The sequence below is a fragment of the Pongo abelii genome, chromosome 7 (genome assembly GCF_028885655.2).
Source record: "Pongo abelii isolate AG06213 chromosome 7, NHGRI_mPonAbe1-v2.0_pri, whole genome shotgun sequence".
NCBI lineage: Eukaryota > Metazoa > Chordata > Mammalia > Primates > Hominidae > Pongo > Pongo abelii.
This window is the reverse complement of record NC_071992.2, coordinates 22,790,318-22,805,979: the sequence shown is the minus strand read 5'-3', so window position 1 is coordinate 22,805,979 and position 15,662 is coordinate 22,790,318. Positions and strand designations below refer to the sequence as shown.

At 44.5% G+C, this 15,662-nt stretch overlaps 1 long non-coding RNA gene across 1 annotated transcript; it reads right to left on the bottom strand.

Moving 5' to 3' along the window:
- Positions 1-3,015: 3,015 nt before the first annotated feature.
- On the bottom strand, positions 3,016-13,965 carry LOC129060913 (uncharacterized). Its single transcript, XR_008527803.2, has 5 exons — positions 13,895-13,965; positions 13,268-13,504; positions 7,808-7,924; positions 4,316-5,147; positions 3,016-3,216 (listed from the first exon to the last, which is right to left on the bottom strand). It is a non-coding gene; the product is annotated as an uncharacterized LOC129060913 (long non-coding RNA).
- Between the last annotated feature and the right edge of the window lie 1,697 nt (positions 13,966-15,662).

Here is a 15,662-nt window from a genome sequence, read left to right as displayed (position 1 = left end):
TGCTACAGTCCCACAAGTTCCTGAGTATCTGTAGGTTTTTTGTTTGCTTGTTAGATTTTTTCTTCCAGTATACTTTTTTTCTTTGTTGTTATGATTGGGTGTTTTTTTTTTTTTTTCGGTGAGACAGAGTCTTGCTCTGTCACGTAGGCTGGAGTGCAGTGGTACAATCTCGGCTCACTGCAACCTCCATCTCCTGGGTTCAAACAATTCTCCTGCCTCAGCCTCCCAAGTAGCTGGGATTACAGGTGCACACCACCATGCCTGGCTAATTTTTAGTTTTGTATTTTTAGTAGAGACAGGGTTTCACCATGTTGGCCAGGCTGGTTTTGAACTCCTGACCTCAAGTGATCTGCCCATCCTGGCCTCCCAAAGTGTTGTGATTACAGGCATGAGCCACTGCGCCCAGTCAAGACTGGATGATTTCTATTGTTTTATCTTTCATTTCATGAATTCCTTCCTTGGACTCTTTCATTCTTTTGAGCCCATTTATTAAGCTTATTTCAATTATTGTATTTTGCATTTCTGAAATTTCAATTTGGTTCTCTTTGATAGCTCCTATTTCTTTACTGAGACATTCTATATATATTTCATTTGCAGTGGGCTCATGATTGCTTATTTGAGTATTTTTATGATGGCTGCTTTAACATCATTGTCAGATAATTGTAACATCTCTGCCACATTTGCTGTTGGCATCTATTGGTTGCCTTTTTTCATTTAGTTTGAGGTTTTCCTGATGCTTGGTATGACAAGCAATTTTCTATTGAAACCTGGATATTTTGGGTTATGTTATGAGACTATGAAATTGGTTTAAAAGTCTTATTTTAGCTAGCTTTCTTTAATACCATCCAGGTAGGGAAGGGGTTGTGCTGTCTTGCTGCTGCCAACTACAAATAAAAGTCCAGGTTTCCAACTTGGGTTCTGTTGCTACACCCAAGGAGTGTGCTTCTTGTTACGGAGATGGAAGTTCTGCTCCCTGCTAGGCCTCCATTGATAAGTCTCTGGTTGGGAGGGGTTGGAGCAACTCATTACTATTCCTTCTGTGTTCTTTACTGACACTGAGTGGGCAGCAGAGTGTGGCTTACTATTCCCTGGTAGGTAATGCTGAGTTGATGTTCAGGCCCACTACTTGCTCTTCTCTGCTACTACCGGAGCAGAAAAGCTGGGGTTCCTCACTATACCTAACGAGACTGTAAGCCTAGGCTCCCTACTCTACTTTTGCTGGCATGAGTGGAGGTGGGATTACAGTCTTTTCTGTAGGGTTTGACTGAAGTAGAGCAGTTATTGTCTAAAAGTTTTATGTCTTTCTAGGTTGTTCTTTTCCTACTTGTTTGGCTAGAAAAAGCAGACTTTTGTTTAATCCTCGCCTACCTATTGGTATTTCTGGGTTGCTGGTTTTTCAGTTCCAAATGGGAGTGTACAAAGCAAAAAGGAAATTCACGAAACTTACCCCATGTTGTTCCTTAGGTTCTGAAGTCCCTAGCCGGTTTCCTTCTTTTCTTCATTTTTCAGAGTTTTCTTACATCTGTTTTATATATAACATGCAGGATTTTTAGTTACTTTGTGGGAGGAATAAGGAAAAGTATGTCTAGTCCATGGAAATCCCAGATATATATTTTATCATTGCTGTTGTTGTATCAGAGGGAAATTCCATTTAGGTAAGTGAATTTTCAAAGGAAAACTTTGTTAGGAATACATAAAATAGTATTCCTATTTGGTTCCATATTCCAGGAAATATGGGACCAAATCTGTCAATCCAGCAACACTTTCAATTGTCTTCCTGGCATCATCTTTTTAGGCAGTCCTCATTTTTCAGTGCCTCTTAACTCATGCCCCATAAAGGGTCTTCTTCTGGGGTGTGAGTTGTCTGTAACCTGCCTCTGAAATTATATATAAAGTTTTGTAATTCGTGCATATACATGTTTATCTGTACAGGTTATAAACTTTTCAAAAGAGTCTCCAAGGGCATACAGCTTCTCAAAGTTAAGACTCCCTGCTCTAGGTACTGTAAATGTTACCCTTTTTCAAAACGCCATCACCATGCTTCCCATGCAGGCTGCTTTGCCTCTCCTGTACTATGCTTTGGCATTATGCCATTGAGAGGCTCAGATTAATAGTCTAACAAATGTCATTGTGGGGATTTTGCTAAGAATGTTTTCCTCTAGAGCATGGTGTCCTCTTCACGACGGCCCATGGGAGAAATTCCTCTTGGGCCTCATCATCACGAAGAGCTGAGTTCTGCTTTTCTGCTTACAACTGGCATTCTTCAAAACAATTTCTTCCTGTTATAGGCAGTTTGCTTCTTATAACCATGTGTTTTATCCTGTCTTTGTTTTGGCTGCTGGGAAGCCCAGAGTCACATTTTGAAGCACTCAGCTGCCACAGTACCAGGTCTAATGGTCTGCATTTGATGGTCTGTGTGTTAGTTTTTCCTTTATTTTTATTGCCATATTTTCCTCTCATAGTCCCCTTAACTAATAACTCCCTTGAGTATTTATTTTATTCTTTTATATTGTGGGCATTTTATACACAACATCAAATACTTATAGTAAGGAGCAAGAATGGATAGATAGATGGCTAGACAAATAGAAAGACAAGTAGACTTATCCCTTGAGCAGTGTTGGGGTCTATTCTATCCAAATGCCATGGCCTCAGCACAGTGACCAGGGTGCCTCGTGCTCAGTCATCATTCCCTAGTTGCCTTTTTACTGTTGCACATACCTGCAAGGGAAGAATGCTTGTCCCTAAGCTGAAGTCCTGCCTTACCCCCAAATTCCCAAGTGGGCTTGTTTGAAGGTGGTAAGAAAAGAGGGTACCTCCTTAATGGGGTAGAAAGAGTGATAAGTCCTGGAGCCTCCTTCCCATCTCTTTTCATCAGCACCACCTGCTTGATGGGCTGTCTTCACTATAGACCCTTTTAAAGTAGGCCCAAAATATACAAGTGGAAGAGAGGAAGCTACCCTCTTCCTATGTTTCCTGTCTTCCCACTAGCCAATCACTCTCTCAAGGGATCATTTTATAGGATTATTTTATTCAGTTCCCCACTCCATTGTCAAGGCAGGCAGAGCTGCAGTGCTTTAGGGGATCATGGATTCTGGCCACTTGCAGCATGAAGTGGAGTCACGCTCACTTTGAGGCTTCCTGGTTGTCACCAAAAAACCATGGAGACTTTGACAACCAGCATATACTGTTTCTAGTATGTAGACTTGGTGTCTTCCCCTGCAGAATGGAGATAATAAAATATTAACTTCCTCACAGGGTTGAGCTGACCTGTAACTTCACTGGTCATCTCCACCTTTAATCCTTACCTATAAATCTCACCTTACAGGTGAAGATTTAAATTAGATAATATAATTAAAATTGCTATGTAAGTTATAAGATATCATGAAGATGGTAGTTGAGATTACTATCATTATTATTATCATTACCACCACACACACCTATTTCTTTCCCACCTTGGGGTCTTGGCTCATACTGTTCCTCTGCAGTGTGTCTCTCTCCTGGTCTCAGGTCAGTCTTAGTCTGTCCCTCAAATACTTCTTACTCCCCAGCCTGCCAGTGGAGTGTCAACTTCTCCTCTATCTCATTTGTGTTCTGTAAGACCTTAAAGAACTAGTGGTTTTCAAACTAGTGGTTCTCAAACCATAGAGCACTTAAGAATCATCGGAGAAACTTGTTAAAATAAAGATTCCTGAACTCTACCCTATTTTTTAACAGGAATCTCAGGCATTTCTAATACAGGTGGCCCAACTGCTAAGCCCCTTCCTGACCATGGAGGATCCCATGGTCAGGAAATACAGGTCTTTGTGTTAGTTTGCCAGGGCTGCCATAATAAGGTACAATGGAGGGTGTGGCTTAAACAACAGAAGTTTGCCTTCCTTGTGATTCTGGAGGCTGGAAGTCAGAGATCAAGGTATTGGCAGGGTTGGTTTCTTCTGAGGGCTGTAAGGTCAGGATCTGCTCCAGGCCTCTCTCCTTGGCTTTCAGATGACTATCTTCTCCCTATGTCTCATTTTATAAGGACACCAATCACACTGGATTAGGAACCACACCCTCATGAGCTCATTTCATTGTAATTTCCTTTTTAAAGACCCTATCTCCACACATGGTCACATTCCCTTATGAGGGGTTAGGACTTCAACATATGAATTCTAAAGGGGCACAATTCAGTCAGTAATAGTTAGACACCCAAGGCAGTATTTCTGCAGACCCTTTGGAAAAATGAACAGGATTTATGTATCTTTTAGGACTGAGTTTAGCTGCAAATAACAGGAAGCAAACAGCAGTAGCTTAACAAAATAGAGGCTATTTTTTTCACCTGACAATAAATCTCAAATGAAAGTCCAGGACTAGTTTAACAGTCCATGATGCCCTGTAGGGGCCAGGCTGCTTTTCTTATTCTGCCCTGGCATCGTTTTCGTGTGACTATCTTTGGAGGCCAGAATAAGAATGCTGCACCCATGGGAATCTCTTTTCCATTCTGGTCAGGAAGAAGGGGTAAGAATAAGACAAAAGCTATGTGTCAGCTGAGTCAGCTGTTGTACACCTATTTGTATATACAAATATATTGATATGTACATATACAACAGACTTCCAGGAAGTACAGCCCAGAGATACTCACTTCTACCTCATTGGCCAGCACTAGTTCACGTGTCCATGATAGGTAGGAGGGAGGAAATATGCCAGGAGACTCAATAAGACAAAGAGAGATGCAGAAGGTAGCACAGACAAGGTCAGATGTTAGAAATCAGGAAAAGCAAACAAACAAAACAAAACCAGGAGAATGGGGAGAAAGAGAACTGCATCCCAGACAAGAGATGTAGGCAATCAGTGTTCTTTGCAAAAGACCTTGCAGCAAGAACTGTGTGTGGCATTGTGGAGCAGCCGTTCCTGTAGATCTAACCCTGGAGCAGGGATGACCTTCACCATCCTATGGGGCTGGATCTGCTTTCCCAGGTGGAAGCACTTAGTCACTCTCAGCCAGAATGTAATTCCTAATACCACTCCCACTTACTCGTAAATTGTCCTATAGTTAACCTTCATCTGGGCTCCAGCTGGAAGCCCACTCCTGCTGTGCAGAAGGCACACCCAGCAGTGCTGAAATCTCCCCAGGTTTTGTCTCTGGAATTGCTGCTCCTGACAAGATGGTGCTAGACAGGAAAAAAAAGAGACTTCCACTTCTGGCACGTATTCTTTTCCACGATGCACGGGGCTAAGATGAGTGAGCAATTATACTTTGACAGGTTTATTTCTCAAAATATCCTATGATGACTTTGTTGCACACAGCCTCCTCTTCAAGAATCATGGGAAGTACTGCTGATGTCTGTCATGATGTTTGGGTGGAGACAGAATGACAGTGCACAGCAAAGAGGTTAAGTCAGCCCAGAGGCTCCTCTCTGAGTCAGCACCGGGAACTAAGACAACCTATACTTCTATTGGATCACTTCTTTTCAGGTCTCAGATCCATAATCTCCACTACATAGAGGAAACTCTGATACTATAACTGCAGGTCTGTAAACATACGCCTTTTAGATTACCCATCAATTTCTTGAAAGTTGCAAAGAAAGATGAGATGGGTCAGTCCCGCAAGTCCCTCTCAATGCCTCCAAGTATGGTAAAACCTGGAATTGTCCTGGACACGATCATTGCTAGCTAAAGAGCCTTTCCTACAAGGTGGGCCCTGTGATGTGAGGTTCAAGGGCAGCAGATGGTCTTGTTAAAAATGGTTATGCACAAATATTGTGTGCATGAGCACAGGTGGATGCTAGATAATGGAGAGAGCACCATAAAGAGAGGCAGGAGGTTTGAGCTCTGCAGGTTACCTGTGAGAGTCTCCATACCAGTAACTTTGCCTCTCTGGTTTGGCCTTGATTCTTCCTTCAGTCTCCAGGAGATTGCCCTTCTTTCCCTCACTGAATTTCTACCTTACATAATTTTTTGGCAATGCCCAACAGGTAGAGGAATGGAGGCACGGTGAACCTAGGACAGGCTAAGAGGTTAGATGTGCAATATTAGCTCTGTAATGACCCAGAAGACAAGAATGCAGGGTTTTGAATCCAAGAGTAAGTGATGAGTACCAATCCAAGGGTGTCGCCAAATGAAAGAGATAGGAATAACTAAACTGTTTTTCCTACTCTTGCACTCAACACTCGAAATGATACTTCATGTCTGACACCAGATGTGTCAGAGTTTACCAAGCAGTTCTCCAATGGACCTCAGCTCCTAAAAATTAGCGCAATTCTAACACTATCTACCAGCAGTCAGCATCCATTCCCACAAGTTAAGGGCTCAGTTCCACAAGACTGCCTCCACTTCACATGCCTGTTGTGAGTCTCAGGTTGACCAGCTATAAATCAGAGTTCTCCTCTTTAGATTCAATTAAGTTACTAGGATGGCTCACGGAATGTAAAGAAACACCTTACTTCTGTGTACTCATTTATTATAAAGGATATCACAAAGGATACAGATGGACAGACAGATAGAAGAGATGCACAGGGCAAGGTAGGGGAGAAGGAGCATGGAGCTTCCATGGATACATGGATAGTTCCTTGCACACCTTGGAGTTATCCAAAGTGTGCCACCCTCTGGGAACTTCCATGCATTCAGCAATCCAGAAGCCTTCTGAACTTTGTTCTTTTAGGTTTTGATGGAGGGTTTATTATGTAAGCATGATTGCTTAAATCATTGGCCATTGGTGAGCAATTCAACCTTCAGCCCTTCTTCCCTCCCCAGAGGTTGGTTGGTTCTTATCACATGGCTGGTTCCCGAAGCTATCCAGGAGCCCACCAGGAGTCACCTCATTAAAACAAAAGGTGTTCCTATCACCCAGGAAATTCCAAGGGATGCAGTGGCTCTATATTAGAAGCTCCTGTCTCTCGGGAAATTACAAAGGTCTTAGGAGCGCTGTGTCAGGATGTGGGGCCAAAGGCCAAATATTAGAATAAAAGATCTCCAAGTTTCCCTACCCATAAGAGTTTTAGGAGCTCTATGTCAAGAACTGGACAGCGACACACACACATACATATATATATCTCTTATTATTTCACACCAAGGGACTCAGGGGTGAAGCAGACAAGTCGTTACAGACAGCGGAGGCCCAGATCTCAGCCTGACGTCAAGCACTGGTGCATCTGGACTTAGGGAAGTGGAAGTGCCAAAGCAGCCGGAGAGCATCAGAAGAGTGGGGCACAGGCTCCCAGGTCTGGAAGGGTGGCTGACACTGAGACCCCCAGATGGGGAGCCACACCATGTTGAAAGGGTCTGCCTGATACAGGGTTTCCCTAAAAACCACCAAGGTCAAGGGGTCTAAAATTCAAATGTCTCCAGGGGCAAGGCAAGTAATAAAACAATAGCTAGGACGTCCTTACAGTAAAGCAAGCTAGGTTCAGGAAAAATTCCTGAGTACTCTATTTGGAAATTAAGCAGCAACATTGTTTAACTTCCTTCAGAAAAATATATTCTTGCCCCTGGATTGAGATCTTTGCTTTCTAGGTCTATTTTTGTTTTCCCACTTTTAATAGAGATTGTGGAGACAAAAGCATACATGTTCTTTGAAAAAATGGCAAATCCTGTTGGGCCTCTTTCCACAAGTGGTGAGGATCAAATTGTAGAGTATGTCCCCTGACATTCACTGTTTCAAGGAAGCTGACTGCTGTTACTCCACACCTCTAGACTGCCATCATGTTGAACATCGGCTCAATACTGTCAGACATTCAGATGTTTTTAAGAAAGTCAAAAATCTGGATTTTTAGGTGAAATCTCCAAATATTTAAATGTTGGCTTTTAAGAAAAAAAGTCACAAAATACTTACAAAATATGTCAGTCGGCTACAAGTGTGTGACTTCTATTGTGGATGGAGGCAGTGGCTTTGGCTTTTAGGAACTGGGGAGTGGCCAAGGTAGGGGTTGAAGCTGATTACTGATTTCTCCTAAAAGAACAGATTGCATAAAAATACCTAGATTCTATAGCATCCATTGCTTGATATATTCCGAAGGCATAGCTTTTTGCAGGCACCCCTCAGTACAGCAGGCAGTATTGACAGGTGCCTGCAGACATAAGCTGCCTGGCATCCACAAGAATTTCCCAAGTGTATGTAAGGCTTGGGTGGGAGAAAGTAAAACATTTTGACATTAGGCTGAGCTTCTCTATTTTCCAATATACTGTGCATACTATTCCCCCTAGGAATCAATGCTTATGAATTCATTAAGTCCTGGAGACTGTGATATTTGCTGGAATACAAAAAACAATTGGCTCCAACCAGAACATAAATTGCAATGTAGAAAAACTTTTGTAATTTAATTTTCAAGTGAATATAAAGAGGTTGTACGTGACTATAGCTTCAATGCACTAATAATAGGATGCAAATGAGATGGGAACATATTCATTCTCAGGAGGTGGGCAGGAGGGGTGGTGAGGGAGAGACAGCTTGCTGGTTGGAAGAAAGGCCACCTCTGTCCATTCTGTATCTATGTAAAGCCAATAAAAGGAAAGTGAACCAAGTGTCTAGGCTATTAATTACTGATTTAATATTAAAATGCAGATTTCCCACTGCTGAGATCCAACTTGGCTAATTTAATAGTAAGAAACTGTGCCGGTGTGTGTGTACGTGCACAGGTACACTGTGATTTGTGGAGACATCCAGCCACCTTTGCAGGCAGCTGAGCAAACTGTGCTCTGCTGGCTCAGCCTGTGTCTACATGGGCAACCCCGCTTGCTCATTTATATTGAAGACTCATTAGAGCAGTCAAACAACTCTGGATTTGCTTTTCCTGAGCAATTGAACTGAGCAGATAAATTAAATCTGTATTTTGGCTCAATATAGGATTAGCTATCCCTTCCCTTCTCTTAAGGACTGTCTAAGAAAAGACAGTCCTTAAAGAAACAAGAACACAGCACTCTGAGGTCCTTGGAGAATCTGCTGGGTATCCCACTGTGCAAGGCAAGTCATGCTGAGGGCCCGATGGTGAGGACACTGCCTTCCTACTCTGCTCTCTCTCAGATATCTCTGCACCTTGGCTCCCGGGCATCCAGGCTCCCAGGGGATATGGTCATGCTTTGTCCTTTTAAGGAAAAATCCATGTTACAGGAACACAGGCTTGGTAGAAGACTTCAGAGCCATACTGTCACTTTATGATGCAAAAAACTGAGGGGAGAGATGGAGAGAGCGAGAGAGCGAGACAGCGAGAGTGAGCAAGCTTGTCCAACATCAACTCCTCAATCTAAGGCTTCTGATTTCAAGCTAGCTCTGTTTCCCAAGCTGCTGTCCCTTAAGACATCTGTTCCTGGCATGCCCTACTTTGGCTCTCTAGGGTCAAGTCCACTCTAGGTTGAAATGTTAGGACTTTTGGGGGACTTTTTAGTCTCCTCTAGTCTTTGGAGAACATATGCTTCCAACCTTTCTAAGAATCAACCAGGAGGCTGGGTCTTCTGAGCCGCTTCAGGGGGCATGCAGAGTGTGGGATAGGCTCAGTCCTACCATGGGGCCCAGTGGGGTGACACATGAGCCCCTCCCCTCCAGAGTCGTTTAAAGGAGATGACACTGTTGCTGGGGAAAATGCTTCTAGCACCTCTGTCCAGTAACTCCTTCTTTACCCACCCACAACTTCACCACTTTTAGCTCCCCTTCTTTCTGAAAGAGCAAGGTGCTTTCTTCTTTGTGGATAAATCTAGTGTCGCTTGATTAATACATCAGGAATCAACCAGGATGACAGATGTACGTAGTGACTAAAGATGCAGCTGCTGGTGTCAGACCCAGTTTGAGTTCTAGCTCTGACACTTATTAGCTGTGTGACCCCAGCTAAGTTACTTAGTGTCTTTGAATCTATTTTTTTAGACATAACATTGGAAGTAATAATATTCCTGGTTGCTATGAGGATTAAATGCGATAATGCATGTAAAGTACTTAGAATAGTGCCTGGCACATAGTAAGCATCCTGTAAACATTCCTTACAAATACTATTAGTATATCGTATTAGTATACTGTCCTCTGTAGAAGCACCTGCATTTTCAGAGAGACCCAGCTGTGAGAAGGTGATGCTTAACTCAACAGGATGCCGCACCTGATCATGAGCAGCTGGGTATCGGGCACCATCAGGAGGTCTTTATTTTGGAGGAGAGACTTATTGGAGCACCTCAACATTCTCCCACACTGGATCCCTGGCATTACTCTGTGCATAAGGCCAGGCAAGCCAAGATGGCAGATGCCTAGTGAATGGGCCAGAGTTGGCCATTTTTGTGAACCACAAAGTAGCCCAAGAGGGAGAAGTCACAGCAACAGAGAGCTTGGCTGGGAGTTTCTCAGGAAGCTGGAGGCAGCCCAGGGCCTCATGTTCCTAGAACTTTCCGCCTCTTTTTCCTGGATTTTTTCCAGCCCTAAGCGGTTCTATTTTTCAGCTTTGGCTCTTGCCTGACATTTGAAGGATGAGCTATTAACGATACTAAATTAATAACGTTTATAGAGTATATTTGAGATCATAAAAAAATCAGTAATGTCATCATGTCAAGCAAAGTTTCTGATGGTTTTTTTTTAATTATGCATGTCTTTTATTTTTTTCCCTTCCAACATTGATCCAGAGCTTTCAGAGGGACATTAATCTACCTGACCACATCAGAATCCTTAATTATTCACATCCAGCAGTATATCTAATTCTGCAGAAATTCCCCATGGACTTGCCATTGTTGACGTGGAACCCAGCAGCTCAGCTCTGTCCATCTGCTCACCAAGCCCAGCCCCTCACATCCCTCAAAGACACAAGCTACCTCCCTGACTTATTCTCTACTTTGACACAGAGATGCCCAAGCTTACAATTCAGGGAAGTATAATTTCTCCTAGTGTGATAACTGTAGAAGCGATTTCCCCCTTGGGGAAGGACAAGATGGGGCTGAGGAAAGGATAGTAAACTTAGGGAGTGTGAGCCTTCATCTGCAGGACTCTGGAGCTGGAGACCCTGAGCAAGTTGTTCAGACTTCCGCCTCTGCTTGTGCCTTAGTCAAATGAACTCTGTGACTCCCTCACTGAGCTCAGTCCTGATGATAGCCAATTAAAATCACAGAAAGCCCATTTTAGACCAGCAGAGCCAGGGAAATGCGAAAGAATAAAGAAAATACTAATGCTGGTAATGACAGTCATGAGGATATGAGATAGAGTCACTCAGTGACTGGCGAGTCCTTTGCTGGAGATAGTGGAAGACTCTCCCAGTTGCTGAGAGGGGCAGACAAGAGTGCAGAGCTTCATTGTATAGGCATCTTTTAGTGGAGAAAACAGTTACTATGGTGTTGCTTTGTATAAAGTCTTCATGGGGCAGCTTCCCAACACTCTCAAGTGGGTAGAGAGGGAGGCTAGGGCAGAACAGTTCAAATTGGCAGTGTGAGTGAGCTCAGATGCCCCATTCCTCTGTCCTCCACAAGGCAATGGACAGGACAGGTAGGTAGGATCTCAAAATCGTTTCCATTCTGTGTCTCTTTGTCTCTCTCCTCTCTGGCTTACTCCCTATCTCCTGCCTTTTCCTCTCCCTCCTGTTCTCTTCTCCTTTCTTCCTCCCTCCTTTTCTCCAATCAACATATGATCTGCTAAATGTCACTCAACAAGCATCTAGTGAGAGTTTTGACTGTGTCATTTGAGGACTGGAAATCACTGCTGCCGTTAGGGACGCTTGGAGTCTAGTTCAGAAGATAGGACTCATTCAGGGCTACTAGGGAGGGCTGAAGGATTCACCACCTCAATTTCAAGAACCCAGACTTATCAGGGCATGTTTCTAAAATTATTTTTTACTATGTCCTCAAAAAAAAACAACCTCTGTGAAACAGTCAAGAGGTTTTGGGAATTGGTAGTTAACTGTAGAAGGGTTGAATTTGGACCCTTTGATATGGTTTGGCTGTGTCCCACCCAAATCTCATTTTGAATTCTAGCTCCCATAATTCCCATATGCTGTGGGAGGGACCTTGTGGGAGATAATTGAATCATAAGGGCAGTTTCCCCCATACTGCTTTTGTGGTAGTATAAGTCTGTTGAGATCTGATGGTTTTATAAGGGATTTCCCCTTTCACTTGGCTTTCTCTCTTGCCTGCTGCCATGTAAGGCATGACTTTGCTCCTCCTCACCTTCCGCCATGATTGTGAGGCCTCCCTAGCCATGTGGAACTGTGAGTCCATTAAACCTCTTTTTCTTTATAAATTACCCAGTCAGGGGTATGTCTTCATCAGCAGCGTGAAAACAGACTAATACACCCTCCAAGAGGAGGGGACGGCAGGCATTACTTGTTAGGCAGGGAACTGACTACAAGCAAGGAAACGATTGGTGCTGCCTGGGCCCAGGAATCAGTGGACTGGAAGGAAGAAAGGAGAGAGGCTTTTATGGGGGCAGGGGAGGTGGGTCACCACGAAGAACCATTCAAATGTTCTCACCCTAGCCCAAGGTCAACAACTCATTCCTAGTTCCTAGAATCCATATTCAGTATATTCTTGTAAGTGAATGAAAGAATAAATGCATGCATGAAAGCCTGCCTTGAATAAAAGAGGTAGAACAGTGGAAGTACAAGAATTAGAAAAGCACAGCTCTCCAAGGGCCTAAAAGTATTGTAGCTCTAGTAGGAGAAGTTTAATAGGGAGAGATGGCAACGCTAGCCCCACAATCGCACCCATATCAACCCATGTTCATAGCAGAAACTGACCAGCAGTTGAAATTCCAATTCTGACTGGGGAGCATAAAAAAATATTGATCTTAGCCTCAGTGACTGATTTAATTGGTCTGGGGTGTGGCCTGGACTTTGGACATTTTAATAGGTCTCCAGTGATCCTAATGAACAGGTAGATAGATTTGGGAATCATCAGTTCAGGAAGAAAATAAGACTAATTGAAACTAGGGTTTGTACTGGGAAGCCATGGTAGGGTATTTTATCGAGTGACTTATGATAAACCCATTTTCTCAAGAAAATTATAGGTCTAGGAATGTAGGTTTGTTCTGAAAAGAAATGAGAAGTGTCAGCAAACAAATGGGTTCCACATGTACAGCTACAGTTCCCATGGAATCCTCTAAGGTCAGTCACATCCTTACATAACCCTAGGCTGGAGTCACAAGGTCAAGTCTCAGCCCTATAAGGAGCCATAAGACTCCAAGTTAGCAAGCGTTAACTTTTACTGCACACCTGCTCTCTCAGACTCAGAGAGGGCCAAATCCACTCACACTATATATTTTAATGTTCCCAGAAACCCTTAAAGGTGGGAACTCCAGGGTAGACATACAAGAGGCAGTGGAGTTCCAGTTTAGACTCACTTCCTTAGAGGGACTTCCCTGAAGTCCAGAGAAGGCTTGGCTCAGAATTCTCACCGCTTTCCACTTGCTGAGAGCAATCTGCTAATGACTTCTAATTACCATGTTTTTGCCATACTCGTTGGAGTCCATGAGAGGAGAAACCTGTGTGTTTTCTTCAACCTCATCTTGGTATCTCTGCTGCCTGATGTAAGGCTTGGCTTTGAGTAGTGGCTCTCTAAGCCTATATAAAGAGGAAGGCTACAGATAAATGAATTAATGAATGAATAAATGAATGATTATATAGTTCCAGGCACTGGCACGAATAGAAAGAGAAGCTATTTGGTTGGTATGGAACACATTCCTGGTGTCACAAATGACACTACAGGGGCAGCCACAGGGTAAAACTAAGCGGAATGAGTTTGTAGCAAATGTGCCATTCTTTCCCATGAGTCCCTGACAGCCCCATCTTCCAGTCAGCACTACAGGGCCTTCTGGGTAAAGAAATGCACTTTGCTGCCTCAGGGGAGTGAGTCTGAGGCTCTTCAGGCAGCAGCTGGATTTGAAGGCTTTCTTTTCTGCTCTGGGGTTAGGGGACCAAAAGACCCTGGACCACAGACTTTAAGGAGGCCCTCACTCTCAGGTGCTCACCCTGCCCTCGCATGCCCCTGAGGGCCAGCGCCTCCTTTAAGTCCTGCTTGACAGGCACCTGTCCTTTCTCACCCTAGTCCAGGCCTTGCTATGACTTCATAAAGAGCACACAGGACTTGGAGCCAAATGAACCTGGTTGCAGTGAGAGGTTTCAGCCCCCAGCAGCCAAATGCCCTTGAGCAGGCCTCATCTGGAAAATAATGACTGTGTCTCAAAGGATGATGAAGGGGAATAAATGAGCAATGTGTTTCAATGAGACAGTATCCGAGAGTGAGTCTAATGCTATTTGAACTGGTTTATCAGTTCCATCACATGCAGTATCCCTCTCGCCCCAGCCATTCAAGAGGAGCATCCACTACGATGGGTGGCAGGTGAGGGAGGGTCTGGGAGAGTCGCTGTTCATAGTGGTGGCTGTGCCAGTCACCGTAGCAGTGCTCCATGTCCAGTCAGCACTTCTGACCGAAAGGCCAACCACCTTCCTTTCTCTCGCGGCATTCTGTAGTTCTGTCTGTCACTTGCCAGGAACCTCCTGTCCCACCCACTTTGCCAGTTCTCTGGTTTCTAATGTAGGCTCCATCCTTTCTCCATTTAGCAGCAGAAGGGGGGCATGGCTTGGTGGCAGGGGTGGGTGCTGTGGCACTTCCAGTTCCACAGTCAGCTGTGGACCTGAGCTTTGCAAACTGCCAGGGGAGAGCTCATTCACCAGCATTGAGTGGAACCATGACTGGCCACTCATCCGGTCACCATTGTCCAACTGCAGGCCCAGGCCGGTGCTGCAAGATCATCATCACCCCAGAACAAGAGGCATTTCCCTCTCTAACACCTCCCACCATCAGTGGTGTCCAGCAGCTCCACACTGCTGCCCATTTTCCCCTCTTAGAGTTTCCTTGCTGCCCTTCATATATTTGGTGATTTTTGTGGATAGTCCCAATTTCAAATACTCTCTCCCTCTGGAGCAAAGCTTGGTGAGCTCCTCACTCAACCCATCTTCTCCTTTGTTTTGTTCATGCTGTCCCTTAGCATGGAGTGGCCCTAGCTCCCATCTGCCAAAGCTAGCAGATGCTGTTGGTGTCCCATTCACAACCCCTCGGCCTACCTGCCCACAGTCCTCAGCTCTCTGTGTCTCTTGGCCTGAGAACATTCTCTGGCCAAGGGAATGTCAGAAAGTTCCTGACAGGAAGCAATGTCAATTCTGTGGGGCACTGGAATGAGCAGATATACACCGCAGCTTCCTGGCCCCTCGGCAGGGTTGAGCCCAGCTACAAACAGGGGTGGCTTGCACAACAATGGACCCTTTCTGGGCCTTGCTGCCTGTCCTGACTCATGTTCTCACTCTCTCCCTTGTGCTTGATGAGAACATCTGCGCATCTCTCAGGCAAAGTCCTTTTGCCCAGCCTTTGTCTGCCTCTGGAGGCATTGAGGCTGGGACACCCAGGATGCTCATCTTCCTGGACCCATCGCAGCCTCAGCTCCTCCATGGCCTCATCTACGGGCCTTTCTCACATCCTGTGCCTCCTCCTTACCCCAGAATGTCACTGAGACACTGCAGTCTAAACTGTGCTTACATCCTGCTTAGGGTTACCTTGATGTTATTCTCCAGCTGGGAGGGGCCCACAACTTCTGCTCCGTTGTAATCCCCCAGCACTGGCACTGGCAGTGCATACATGGGGCCTGGGAACACCTTGATTGTAGGTATTCATGGAGGCACAATGCCCTGCTTAGGAGAAAGGCAATGGTGTATCTTTTCATCTGAATAGGACTTGACAGT